Source organism: Somniosus microcephalus, unplaced genomic scaffold (assembly GCF_052327205.1).
Source record: "Somniosus microcephalus isolate GS21.2 unplaced genomic scaffold, FLI_Smic_1.0 unresolved_chr3, whole genome shotgun sequence".
Taxonomy (NCBI): Eukaryota; Metazoa; Chordata; class Chondrichthyes; order Squaliformes; family Somniosidae; genus Somniosus; species Somniosus microcephalus.
In genome coordinates, this window is record NW_028225181.1 from 72205323 (window position 1) to 72219791 (window position 14469).

The 14469-nt window shown below is 49.2% G+C and overlaps 1 pseudogene; it reads right to left on the reverse strand.

The window, feature by feature from the left end:
• Positions 1 to 994: 994 nt before the first annotated feature.
• LOC147091969 (uncharacterized) lies at positions 995 to 3289 on the reverse strand (annotated as a pseudogene).
• Positions 3290 to 14469: the final 11180 nt, after the last annotated feature.

A 14469-nucleotide genomic window follows, 5' to 3' on the forward strand; every position in this document is an offset into this window, starting at 1 on the left:
AATGACGTCATCGCCACGCGCAGCACCCCGGCTGCAAACTTGGGTTGCAACCCCTGACCTATCGCCGGACGATATGACTGACAGAGTCAGGGGTCCTTTCTGCAGCCGCGGCGACGCCACTTAAAGGGCAGGTGTCGGGCGGCAACTTTCTATTTTGGCCGACTGGCAGCACCTGCCCCCTTCCCCTTTCTTCTTCGGGGTGTCGGCCGTGATCGCACAGCCCGGCGCTCCTCTTGAACCGACACCCCACTCCCCGATGGTCCAGCAGGGCCCCGGCGTGCGCAGTGCTAGGCCCCTCCCCTTTAATCAGGGAGGGAGGTCTGCTATGACACGGTGCTTTGTGCCGATGGGTGTGGCACTTTTACACGAAGAGCCGTGAAATTCACTGGTAGCGCCTCAAGACGGAGGGGAGCGCTTCCAGTAGCACCCTGCCTCCTGCTTGGGGCGCTACCGCTGAATTTAATGCGCTGGGGCGCTAACTTTTTCAGGGCGCTAAAATTAGCCGTGGTGACGTTAGCGACCCAAAGGGGGCGCCACCGAATTTCCCCCTAAGAGTCTAAATGGGCTGGAGGAGCAGAGGGATCCAGGGACACAGATACACAAATCACTAAAAGTAGCAACACAGGTTAATAAGGCCATTAAAAAAAAAAGCACTGGGGTACATTCCTAAAGGAGCCTTCTGTTCCGTGCCTAGGAGCTCTGAACCATGGCAGAGAGCGGCTGGGACAAGTTTCTCACACACCTCGAGATCAACCCGCACGGCAACTTTGCTGTCAGTGAAGAGAGACAAGAAAGACCAAAGTGCCGTTTGCCCCTCTCAGTGTGGCCCTGAAGGACTGTGTCCAGGCTGGAGTTCTGTTCCCACCGTATGATCCTCTCCCAGATTGTCCTTTCTGAGCTTCGGCCAGGTGATGCTAAACACTCAGGTGGGAAAGACAAAAATCTACAACAATGTGTTTGAAACAAAGTTGATTTATTTGACTTCTATCCAGAATATTACACTCCAGCCCAGTTCCCGGAGTTAATAACATCAGCAGAAACAATCCCAAACTGTCAGAATTAACATGGTTCAGTCCTGGATGTGATTAACAGCAGCAACAACAACAGAATCCAACCCCTGCAGTCACTTGTGAACTTGCTGGTGTCTCAGCAGGTTGGATGAATTAGTGAATCCCTTCCCACACACGGAGCAGGTGAACGGCCTCTCCCCAGTGTGAACTCGCTGGTGTCTCAGCAGGTGGGATGACTGAGTGAATCCCTTCCCACACATGGAGCAGGTGAACGGCTTCTCCCCAGTGTGAGTGCGCTGGTGGACAGTGAGCGCAGATGACTGCCTGAACCCAGTCCCGCAGTGAGAGCACCTGAACGGCATCTCCCCAGTGTGAGTGCGCTGGTGTACAATGAGCTCAGATGATCGCCTGAACTCAGTCCCGCAGTGAGAGCAGGTGAACGGTCTCTCCCCAGTGTGAACACGTTGATGGCGTATCAGTTCCCCGGAACCTTTATAGCACTTCCCACAGTCCGAGCAGTTAAAAGGTCTCTCCTCAGTGTGAACTCGCTGGTGATTCAGCAGGGTGGATGAATCAGTGAATCCCTTACCACACTCTGAGCAGGTGAACGGCCTCTGCCCGGTGTGAACACGCTGGTGTGTCAGCAGGTTGGATGAATTAGTGAATCCCTTCCCACACTCAGAGCAGGTGAACGGCCTCTCCCCGGTGTGAATGCGCTTGTGTCTTGATAGGCCAGAGGAATGGCTGAAGCCTCGTCCACACACAGAACACGTGTACGGTTTCTCCCTGCTGTGAACGGTGCTCTTTGCTTTCATGTTCAGAGGCCCGTGATGTTCAAATCCAATGAGTCGAGTGACTCGGTCAGATCTTGAAGTGAGGTTTGGTTTGAGCTTACCATCTGTAAATCCTCCCCTTCCAGTGTCCTGTAAAATTAATTTAAAACAGGGAGCGTGAGAGACAACCCACAAAGGTAGGTTGTGAAATTGAGCTCATTGAATCTGGTCATTTGGTGGGCCGGCACTAGAAAAAAGTGACCATGAAAGCTGCCGGATTGTCATAAAAACCCAACTGGTTCACTAATGTCCTGCAGAGAAGGGAATCCACCACCTGGTCTGGGCCTACACAAGACTCTGGCCTCTATGGGAGGAGAGAGGTGGGAGGGGGAGGGGGCGAAGGAAAGGAACTTTATACATCTGCAACTCGACCAGAACTTTGATAGAACCTCCAAAACCCGCAACCTCCACCACCTAGAAGGACAAGGGCAGCTGTTGTAGGGGAGCACCATCACATTCAAGTTCCCCTCCAAGTCACACATCATCCTGACTCAGATATATTCATCGTTGCTGGGTCATAATCCTGGAACTCCTTACCGAACAACATTTTGGGAATACCTTCACCACACGGACTGCAGCAGTTCAAGAAGGCGACTCACCACCCCCTTCTCAATGGGAGACTGGGGATTGGCAATATTTGCTGCTTTTGCGAGCGACACCCACATCCCAAGAATGAATTAAAACAAATCTGCAGATGTAAACTGGATTAAAAGCCTGTACAGAAATACTTGTTCCTAAAACAATACTCTTTTACATTGTACGGACAGTGTCGGTGTAACAACCTAATCTCCCCTCGAATCCACCTCCCTTGACAGTCTCACATTGGAAATTGTTGGGTCCTCCTGGGCTCAGAAGTACTGGGGGTTAAACCCAACACCTTCTCCTCCATCTCCACTCCAGTTCAAACTGAAGCATAGAAACATACAAACATAGAAACATAGAAGATAGGAGCAGGAGTAGGCCATTTGGCCCCTCTAGCCTGCTCCGCCATTCAATGCGATCATGGCTGATCATCAAAATTCAGTAACCGGTCCCTACTTTCTCCCCACACCCCTTGATCCCTTTAGCCTTAAGAAATATATCCAACTTCTTCTTGAATATATATTAATGTATCGGCCTCTACTGCCTTCTGTGGGAGAGAATTCCACAGGTTCACCACTCTCTGGGTGAAGAAATTCCTCCTAATTTCTGTCCTAAATGGCTTACCCCGTATCCTTAGACTGTGACCACTGATTCTGGACTCCCCGACCATCGGGAACATCCTTCCTGCATCTAGTCTGTCCAGTCCTGTCAGAATTTTATAAGTTTCAATGAGACCCCCTCTCATTCTTCTAAACTCCAGTGAGTACAAGCCCAATCCTCCCAATCTCTCCTCATACGTCATTCCTGCCATCCCAGGTATCAGCCTGGTGACTCTTCGTTGAACTACTTCCCCGGCAAGGACATCCTTCCTCAGATAAGGCGACCAAAACTGCACACAATACTCACGATGTGGTCTCACCAAGGCCCTGTACAACTGCAGCAAGACATCCTTGTTCCTGTGCTCAAACCCTCTTGCTATGAAGGCCAACATACCATTTGCCTTCTTAACCGCCTGCTGCACCTGCATGCTTACCTTCAGCGAGTGGTGCACAAGGACACCCAGGTCTCGTTGCACTTCCCCTTCTCCCAATCTATTGCCATTCAGATAATAATCCGCCTTCCTGTTTTTGCCACCAAAGTGGATAACCTCGCATTTATCCACATAATACTGCATCTGCCATGCTTCTGCCTAATCACCCAACCTGTCCAAATCATACTGGAGTTTTTCGGCATCCTCCTCACACACGCCCACCCTGCTTTGTGTCGTCTGCAAACTTGGAGATGTTACATCTAGTTCCCTCGTCTAGATCATTTATATATATTGTGAATAGCTGGGGTCCTAGGACCGATCCCTGCGGTGCCCCACTAGTCACTGCCTGCCACTCAGAAAAAGACCCGTTTAATCCAACTCTTTGCTTCCTGTCTGCCAACCAGTTGTCTATCCAAGTCAGTACCTTGCCCCCAATCCCATGTGCCTTAACTTTACATGCTAATCTCTTATACGGTACCTTATCGAAAGCCTTCTGAAAGTCCAAATACACCACATCCACTGGTTCTCCCTTATCTATTCTACCAGTTACATCCTCAAAATATTCCAGTAGATTAGTCAAGCATGATTTACCTTTTGCAAATCCATGTTGACTTTGTCCGATCCTGTCACTGTTTTCCAAGTGCTCTGCTATTACATCTTTTATAATGGACTCTAGCATTTTCCCCACTACCGATATAATTCCCCGTTTTCTCTCTACCACCTTTTTTGAATAGTGGGGTAATATTAGCAACCCTCCAACCCATGGGAACTGTTCCAGAGTCTATTGAATTTTGGAAGATGACCAGCAATGCATCTACTATTTCTTGGGCCACTTCCTTAAGTACCCTAGGATGTCGATTATCAGGCCCTGGGGATTTATCGGCCTTCAATCCCATCAATTTCCCTAACACCATTTCCCTACAAATACTGATTTCTTTCAGTTCCTCCCTCTCATTAGACCCGATGTTCCCCGACATCTCTGGGAGGTTATTTGTGTCCTCCTTTGTGAAGATAGAACCAAAGAATGTATTTAATTGGCCTGCCATTTCTTTGTTCCCCATTCTAAATTCCCCTGATTCTGACTGCAAGGGACCTATGCTTGACTTCACCAATCTTTTTCTCTTCACATATCGACAGTTAGTTTTTATGTTCCCTGAAAGCTTACTCTCATACTCTATTTCCCCCCTCTTAATTAATCCCTTTGTCCACCTTTGCTGAATCCTAAACTGCTCCCAATCCTCAGGTTTACTACTTTTTCTGGCCAATTTATATGTCCTCTCATTGGATCTTATGCTATCCCTAATTTCCCTTGTTAGCCACGGTTGAGTCACATTTTTTGTTTTATTTTTATGCCAAACAGGGATGAACAAATTCTGTAGTTCATCCATGCGATCTTTGAATGTTTGCCATTGCCTATCCACCATCAAGCCTTTGAGTAACATTCCCCAATCAATCCAACCGAACTCGCGCCTCATACCATCGTAGTTTCCTTTATTTAAATTCAGGACCCTAGTCTCTGAGTCAACTACTTCACTCTCCATCTTAATGAAAATTACTATCATATTATGATCGCTCTGACCGAAGGGGCCTCGCACAACATGATTGCAAATTAATCCTTTCTCATTACATAATACCCAGTCTAAGATGGCCTGATCTCTAGTTGGTTTCTCGACATATTGGTCCAGGAAACCATCCCGTAAACACTCCAGGAATTCCTCCTCCACAGTATGGTTACTAATTTGGTTAGCCCAATCTATATGTAGATTAAAGTCACCCATGATAACTGCTGTGCCCTTATTGCACGCATCTCTAATTTCCCATTTAATGCCATCCCCAACCTCCGCATTACTGTTTGGAGGTCTGTATAACACTCCCACTAACGTTTTCTGCCCCTTGGTATTTCTCAGCTCTACCCATACAGATTCCACATCATCAGAGCTAATATCCTTTCTTTCAATTGTGTTAATCTCCTCTTTAAAAAGCAATGCTACCCCACCTCCTTTTCCTTTTTGCCTATCTTTCCTGAATATTGAATACCCCTGGATGTTAAGTTCCCAGCCTTGGTCACCCTGGAGCCATGTTTCCGGAATCCCAATCATATCATATCCGTTTACCTCTATTTGCGCAACTAATTCATCCACCTTATTACGAATGCTCTTCGCATTAAGACACAAGGCCTTCAGGCTTGTTTTTTAAACACTCTTACACCTTTTAGAATTATTATTTACTGTGGCTATGTTTGATTTAAAACCATGATTTCTCTGACCGCCACCTTTGTTTTTCTCCTTCCTGTCTTTTGCTTCTTTCCTTGTTTCCCTTTCCTCTGTCTCCCTGCTCAGGTTCCCAACCCTCTGCCATTTTAGTTTAAACCCTCCCCCAGAGCACTAGCAAACACTCCCCCTAGGACATCGGTCCCGGTCCTGCCCAGGTGCAGACCGTCCAGTTTGTACTAGCCCCACCTCCCCCAGAACCGGTTCCAATGTCCCAGGAATTTGAATCCCTCCCCCTTGCACCATTCCTCTAGCCACGTAGTCATCTGAAATATCCTTCTATTTCTACTCTGACTAGCACGTGGCACTGGTAGCAATCCTGAGATTACTACCTTGGAGGTCCTATTTTTTAATTTACCTCCTAACCCCCTATATTCAGCTTTTAGGACCTCATCCTGTTTTTTTACCTATATCATTGGTACCTATATACACCACGACAATTGGCTGTTCACCCTCCCCTTCCAAAATGTTCTGCAGCCGCTCTGAGACATCCTTGATCCTTGCACCAGGAAGGCAACATACCATCCTGGAGTCACATTTGCGGTCGCAGAAACGCCTATCTATTCCCTTTACAATAGAATCCATTATTACTATAGCTCTCCCACTCTTTTTCCTCCCGTCCTGTGCAGCAGAACCACCCACGTTGCCAGGAAATTGGCTGCTGCTGCCTTCCCCTGATAAGCCACCCTCCGCAACAATATCCAAAATAGTATATCTTTTTGAGAGGGGGATGCCCACAGGGGACCCCTGCACTACCTGCCTGCGCCTACTACTCTGCCTGGTGGTCACCCATTCTCTCCCTGCCTGCGCAGCCTTTACCTGTGGTGTGACCAACTCCCTAAACGTGCTATCCACGATGTCCTCAGCATTGCGAATGCTCCAGTATGTATCCACTCGCAGCTCCAGTGCCACAATGCGGTCTGTCAGTAGCTGCAGCTGGATACACTTCCCGCACACATGGTTATCAGGGACACAGGAAGTGTCAAAAGAACTACAGACACCCAATAAACTCTGCCACCTCGCTCTTTATATCACCGCCGCCGCTCCTCACAGGTCCGCTGCTGTGGGGCCTACCTGCTCCACCACCTCGCTTTATATCACCGCCACCGCTCCTCGCAGGTCTGCCGCCGCCGCCACTGTGGGGCCTACCTGTGCCTCGGATAAGATACATAGAAGATAGGAGCAGGAGTTGGCCATTCGGCCCCTCAAGTACTTAGAGGAAAGAAATTTGCAGGGTTACGGGGAAAGGGCGGGGAGTGGGACTCACTTAAGTGGTCTTGCAGAGAGCTGGCACGGGCTCGACGGGCCGAATGGACTCCTTCTGTGCTGTAACCATTCTATGATTCTATAAAATATTAGAAAGTTTGTTCCACAGAAGCACGGGGTTTATCTGCTTTTATTGATGAACTTAAAAAGTCTCTATTAAAACCTGAGCCAGTGTGTTGTGAGCTAAAGAGCCTTGTGTCCAATGAGGGGAATAAAGGCCCACAGCCTCCCCTGGCCATGAACAAGGGACTGGAGAAACTCGCTGCCCTGCGGATCAGACAATCAGCCGGCGCTAGTCCTGCCCCTCAGGCTCCCCGATTGGTTGGAGGACCCGCCGCCGGCTCGCTCCGCCAGCCCCGCCCCGCTCGCTCCCTATTGGTCGGAAGCTCCTGTCAATCAGGCCGCGAGCCCGGGTCACGTGTCCCTGAGGACATCACGTGGACCGTCCAACTGACGCCGCTTGGTCCGGGGCCTCGTGGATTCTCAGGTTTTTCTATTTCTCTTTATTCTCTCCTGATCCACCCCTCCCCCCCACACCGCGCGATTCTCCACCCAATCGGAGCGGAGAAAACTCACTTTGCATCACCGATCGCGACTCTGGAACCGACGCCAAGGCCTTTCCCCGGAATGGCCTGCGCCGACTCCGTCTGGCAGGATCCGAGTGCACAGGCGTAGCTCTGAATCGGGGAGGGGGGTTGGTGTCCTCTGGGCATGCACGGTTATTACCCTTGGTGACCGGGAGGGGTCGCTGTGCCGGACTCGGTCCAAACCGCCGCTCCTTGTGCGCATGCACGGACGCTCGGCTGTCAATCAACCATCAGCCAGAAGAGGTCACTAGTGAGACCAGTGAAGGAAGAAAGACTTGCATTTCTATAGCGCCTTTCACCACCACCGGATGTCCCAAAGCGTTTTACAGCCAATGAAGTAGTCACTGTTGTAATGTAGGAAACGCAGCAGCCAATTAGCGCACAGCGCGCTCCCACAAACAGCAATCTGATAATGACCAGATAATCTATGTTTTTTGTTATGTTGATTGAGGGATAAACGCATTGGCTAGGACACCAGGGATAACTCCCCTGCTCTTATTCAAATAGTGCCATAGGATCGTTGACGTCCACCTGAGAGAGCAGACAGGGCCTCGGTTTAACGTCTCCTCCAAAAAACAGCACCTCCAGCAGTGCCGCACTCCCTCAGTACTGTACTGCAGTGTCAGCCTAGATTTTTGTGCTCAAGTCTCTGGAGTGGGACTTGAACCCACAACTTTCTGACTCAGAGGCGAGAGTGCTACCCACTGAGCCACTGGCTGACACTAAAGAACAAGCAGTTCTGATGAAGGGTCATCGACCTGAAACGTTAACTCTGTTTCTGTCTCCACAGATGCTGCCTGACCTGCTGAGTATTTCCAGCATATTCTGTTTTTATTAAAGAAACGAGGGAGTGATTGCTGACAGGAAGAATGTTGGGTTGTCCTGCACATGCGTACCTCCCTGGCGGCTGAGGCAAAACACCGACTCGCCCCCACCTGAGCCGCGCACGTGTACCAGATGTTGCGGCTTCGCATGCGCGCCCGATGTTCCAACCGTGGGGTTTTGTGCGCTGAGCATGCGCGTCGTGGACCGATCAGGATGGGCGATTGTAGAGCAGGAGGGAGAGCGCGGGGGCCATGAGCACATGCGTGGGACTCAGAGTCAACAGAGCGCTTTCTGCAGCGCCGGGGGCTTGTGGGTATTACAGCCGCCATTACTGCTGATCCTTTCAAGCAACCTGTACAGCAGCTGGGGCCTGAAAATCAGCTTCACTGTCCCTAGGTTCGGAAAGAGGAAAATTAAACAACAGTTTGCCTCTGATCCTTTTCTGAACTCGATTTACAGGGTTATAGAAGTGGAGCAGTTACAGGCAGGAAGCTCAGACCAAACATCACGTCAAAATCTGACAGAGTCGCTCGATTCATCAGGACCTGAATATCATCGGCCTTTGCATATGGAAGGAGAAAGCAGCGATGACAAACCGCACACCTGTTCAGTGTGTAGACATGGATTCAGCCGATCGCCTGACCTGGTGAGACACGTGCACCGTCACACCGGGGAGAAACCGGGTAAAGGTGGGGGACAGTGGGGAGTCAGTTCCCCGTCTGCATTGGAAGTTCAACGGCGCAGTCACACCAGGAACAGTCCATTCACCTGCTCCGTGTGTGGAAAGGGATTTGTTTGTTCATCCCACCTGCAAACACACCAGCGAGTTCACACTGGGGAGAGACCATTTCAATGTCCTGACTGTGGGAAGAGCTTTAAAAGCCCCGGGGAACTGAAGTGACACCAACTTGTTCACACTGATGAGAGGCCATTTACAGGTTCTGACTGTGGGAAGAGCTTTAAAAGCCCCGGGATCTGAAGGGACACCAGTGCCTCCACACTGTGGAGTGGCCATTCACCTGCTCCGTGTGTGGGAAGGGATTCTTGCAGTCTGTTCACACTGCAGACACACCAGCTTGTTCACACTGATGAAAGGCCATTTAAATGTTCTCACTGTGGGAAGAGCTTTAAAATCCCCCGGGAGCTCAAGCAACATCAGCGAGTTCACACTGGGGAGATACTGTTCACCTGCTTCATGTGTGGGAAGGGATTCACTCAGTCATCCACCCTGCAGACACACCAGCTTGTTCACACTGACGAGAGACCCTTGAAATGTTTTGACTGTGGGAAGAGCTTTAAAAGCTCCTTGGAGCTGAAGAGACACCAACACCTACACACTAGGGAAAGGCCATTCACCTGCTCCGTGTGAGGGAAGGGATTCGCTCAGCCCTCCAACCTGCTGATACACCAGCGAATTCACACTGACGAGAGACCCTTTAAATGTTCTGACTGTGGGAAAAGCTTTAAAAGCCCTGGGGAGCTGAAGAGACACCGGCTCCTACACGCTGGGGAGAGGCCGTTCACCTGATCCGTGTGTGGGAAGGGATTCGCTCGGTCCTCCAACCTGCTGGCCCATCAGCGAGTTCACACTGGAGAGAACCCCTTTAAATGTTCTGGCTGTGGGAAAAGCTTTAAAAGCTCCAGGGAGCTGAAGAGACACCGGCTCCTATACACTGGTGAGAGGACTTTCACCTGCTCCATGTGTGGGAAGGGATTCACGCAGTCATCCCACCTGCTGATACACCAGCGAGTTCACATTGACGCGAGACCCTTTAAATGTTCTGACTGTGGGAAGAGCTTTAAAATCCCGAAATGCCTTAAGAGACACCACCGTGTTCACACTGATCGTAGAATCTAACAGCACAGAAGGAGGTGATTCGGCCCATCGTGTCTGTGCCGGCTCTTTGAAAGAGCTGTCCAATTTAGTCCCACACCCCAGCTTTATCCCCAGAACTCTGCAAACTAGTCCTCTTCAAGGACATGTCCAATTACTGTTTGAAAGTTCCTGTGGAACCTGATTCCAGCATCCTTTCAGATGGTGCGTTCCAGATCTTAACAACCCTCTGTGTGAAAACAATTCTCCTCATTTCCCTCTAGTTCTTTTAGCAACTATTTTAAATCTGTGACCTTTGGTTACCAACCCACTTGCCAGAGTGAACAGTTTCTCCCTACTTGCTCGATCAAAATCCCTCATCATTTTGAACACCTCTATTAGGTCTCCTCTTAACCTTCTCTGCTCTAAGGGGAAGAATCCCAGCTTCTCCAATCTCTCCACATAACTGAAGTCCCTCATCCCTGGTACCATCCTGGTCAACCTCCTCTGTATCCTCTCCAAGGCCTTGACATCCTTCCTAAAGTGTGGTGCCCAGAACTGTACACAATACTCCAGATGAGGCCAAAACCCTGCAGCTTTACAACACCCTGGTTAGGCCACACCTGGAGTACTGTGAGCAGTTCTGGGCATCACAGCTTAGGAAGGATATATTGGCCTTGGAGGGAGTGCAGCGTAGGTTTACCAGAATGATACCCAGACTTCAAGGGTTAAGTTACGAGGAGGGATTACACAAATTAGGGTTGTATTCCCTTGAATTTAGAAGGTTAAGGTGTGATCTGATTGAAGTTTTCAGGATATTAAGGGGAACAGAGGGTAGATAGAGATAAACTATTTCCGCTGGTTGGGGATTCTCGGACTGGGGGCATCGTCTAAAAATTAGAGCCAGACCTTTCAGGAGTGAAATTAGGAAACACTTCTACACACAAAGGGTGGTAGCAGTTTGGAACTCTCTTCTGCAAATGGCAATTGATGCGAGATCAATTGTTAATTTTCAATCTGAGATTGATAGGTTTTTGTTACCCAAAGGTATTAAGAGATATGGGCCAAAGGCGGGTGTATGGAGTTAGATCGCAGATCAGCCATGATCACATTGAATGGCAGAACAGGCTCGAGGGGCTGAATGGCCTCCTCCTGTCCTATGTTCCTAACTAGTGATTTGTAAAGGTTTAGTGTAACTTCCTTGTTTTTCTATTCAATGGCCCTATTTACAAAGCCAAGTATCCCATACGCTTTCTGAACCACCTCCCCAACTTCCGTGGCACTTTCAAAGATTTGTGAATATGGAGCCCCAGGTCCCTCTGCTCTTGCACCCCCTCAAAATAGTCCCATTCAGATTATACGGCCTCTCCCTGTTGTTTCTCCCAAAGTGCGTCACTTCAAACTTATCCTCATTTAATTTCATCTGCCTTGTGTCTGCTCATTTCACAGTCTGTCTCTGTCCTTCTGAAGTCTGCTACTACTATGCTCACTATTTACTACATTGCCAAGTTTTGTATCATCCGTAAACTTCAAAATTGTACACCTAATCCCAATTCCAGGTCAGTTATATATAACAAGAAAAGCAATGGTCCTAATCCCGACCTCTGGGGGAACCCACTGCATATTTCCCTCCAGTCAGAAAAACATCCCTTAGCACTGCTCACTGTCTCCTATCCCTCAGCCAATTATATACCCAAATTACCATCATCCCTTTAATTTCCTGTGCTTCTATTTTCCGAATAAGTCTCTTATGTGGTACTTTGTCAAATGCCTTTAGAAAGTCCATGTATACAACATTTGCTGCACTACCTTCATCAACCCTCTGTTACTTCATCAAAGAACTCAATCAGGTTAGTCAGACACGATTTACCTTTAACAAATCCATACTGGCTGCCCCTTATTAACTCATGCTTCTCCAAGTGAGAATTAATTTTGACCTTGACAATGGTCTCTCGTCGTTCACCCACACTGACATTAGACTGATTGGCTTGTAGTTACCAGGTTTATCCCTCTCCCCTTTTTTAAACAGGGTGTAACATTTGCAATCCTCCAGTCCTCTGGCACCCCTCCCATATAACTGAGGGAGATTGAAAGATTGTGGTCGGAGCTTCTGCTATCTCCACCCTAGCTTCCCTCAACAACCTAGGATGCATCCCATCCGGACCGGGTGACTTTTTAACTTTGAGTGATGACAACCTATTTAGCACTGCCTTTTATCCATTTTTATCCAATTTCTCTACTCCCCCCTCCTCTACTGCGACATGAACTTCATCCTCTTCTTTTGTGGAGACAGATGCTAAGTACTCATTCAGTACCTCAGCCATGCCCTCTGCCTCCGTATGATGTGCTCCTATTTGGTCCCGAATCGGCCTCACCATTCATTTAACTATCCTTTTACTTTTCATATGTTTATAGAAGATTTTTGTGTTCTCTTTTATGTTACCCGCTAATCTTTTCTCATATTCTCTTTGCCCTTATATCCTGCTTCAATTTCCCCTGCACTCTCTGTATTCTCCTGGTTTTTGACTGTATTCTGTACCTGACTGATACGCTTATCAATTATTCCATAAAAGGCGATGAATTAGGATAGTAATGAGAAGGTTTTTATTAACTAAAGAACAGAGCATGCCTCTCGTGGACGACTGGTTCCAAGAAAGAAGTGGGTTACCGAGCAGCCACCTTTATACCAGGTCATGTAGGCGGAGCCATGGGTGGAGCCAGCTGAGGCATGCATTGGTACACAGTGAGTAGCAAGAGGTAACAATGTGCAATAACAATAACAGTAGTGAACAACAGTGAAAACAATAACAGTGGTTTACCACATTCACCCCTTGTTTAAAATTGAGTCCGGCGGGGTGAAGTGTACAAAAAGTTCGTGTAGGTAAGTCTGTCAGGAGGCCTTGTATGCCGTCCTGATCGTCGGAGCAGCGGCGGCGGTGGTGCAGTATCCAACATCGAATCTGGTGTCTGAGTGGTCGACGAAGGGTCCTGGGGCTCATGCATGCTGTCTACAGGGGTTGGGTTGGGAGAAGTGGTGGAGAATAACGGTGGTGAATCGGGTGCGCCCGAGGGTGCGAGGTCTCGTATGGAGACCGTGTCCTCCCGCCCGTCTGGGTATGCCACATAGGCATACTGGGGGTTGGCATGTAAGAGGTTCACCCTCTCGACCAGGGGGTCCATTTTATGGGTCCTCACGTGCCTCCGCAGTAGGACGGGCCCAGGAGAAGTCAGCCATGTTGGTAGCGAGGTTCCCGATGTGGACTTCCTGGGGAAAACGAACATTTGCTCATGAGGGGTGGCATTAGTGGCAGTACAAAGCAGTGACCAGATGGAGTGGAGCGCCGCAGGGAGGGCCTCCTGCCAGCGAGAGGTCGGAAGGCCCTTAGATTTTAAGGCTAAGAGGGCGGCCTTCCAAACCGTCACGTTCTCTCTTTCCACCTGGCCGTTCCCCCGGGGGTTGTAGCTGGTGGTCCTGCTCATAGCAATACCTCTCGTGAGCAGGTACTGATGAAGTTCGTCGCTCATTAAAGATGAGCCCCGGTCGCTATGTATATAGCTAGGGAACCCGAACAAGGCGAAGAGGTCATTCAGACATTTGATGACCGTGGTACTGGTCATGTCTGGGCAAGGGATGGCAAAAGGGAAACGGGAGTACTCATCAACTATGTTGAGGAAGTACACGTTGCGGTCAGAGGAAGGGAGAGGCCCCTTAAAGTCGATGCTCAAGCGCTCGAAGGGGCGAGTGGCCTTGATCAGGCGTGCTCTGTCTGGCCTATAAAAATGCGGTTTGCATTCGGCACAGATTTGGCAGTTCCTGGTCATAGTCCTGACCTCCTCAATGGAGTAGGGCAGGTTGCGGGACTTAATGAAGTGGCAGAATCTGGTGACCCCGGGGTGGCAGAGGTCATTGTGGAGGGTCCGCAGTCTATCAACTTGCGCGTTGGCGCATGTACCTCATGATAGAGCATCTGGGGGCTCATTGAGTTTCCCGGGCCGGTACAAGATATCGTAATTGTAGGTGGAGAGTTCGATTCTCCACCTCAAGATCTTGTCGTTCTTGATTTTGCCCCTCTGCTTATTATTGAACATAAAAGCAACTGAACGCTGGTCAGTGAGAAGGGTAAATCGTTTTCCGGCCAGGTAATGCCTCCAGTGTCGCACTGCTTCCACAATAGCCTGGGCCTCCTTTTCGACAGAGGAGTGTCGAATCTCGGGGCCCTGGAGGGTCCTTGAGAAAAAAGCCATGGGTCTCC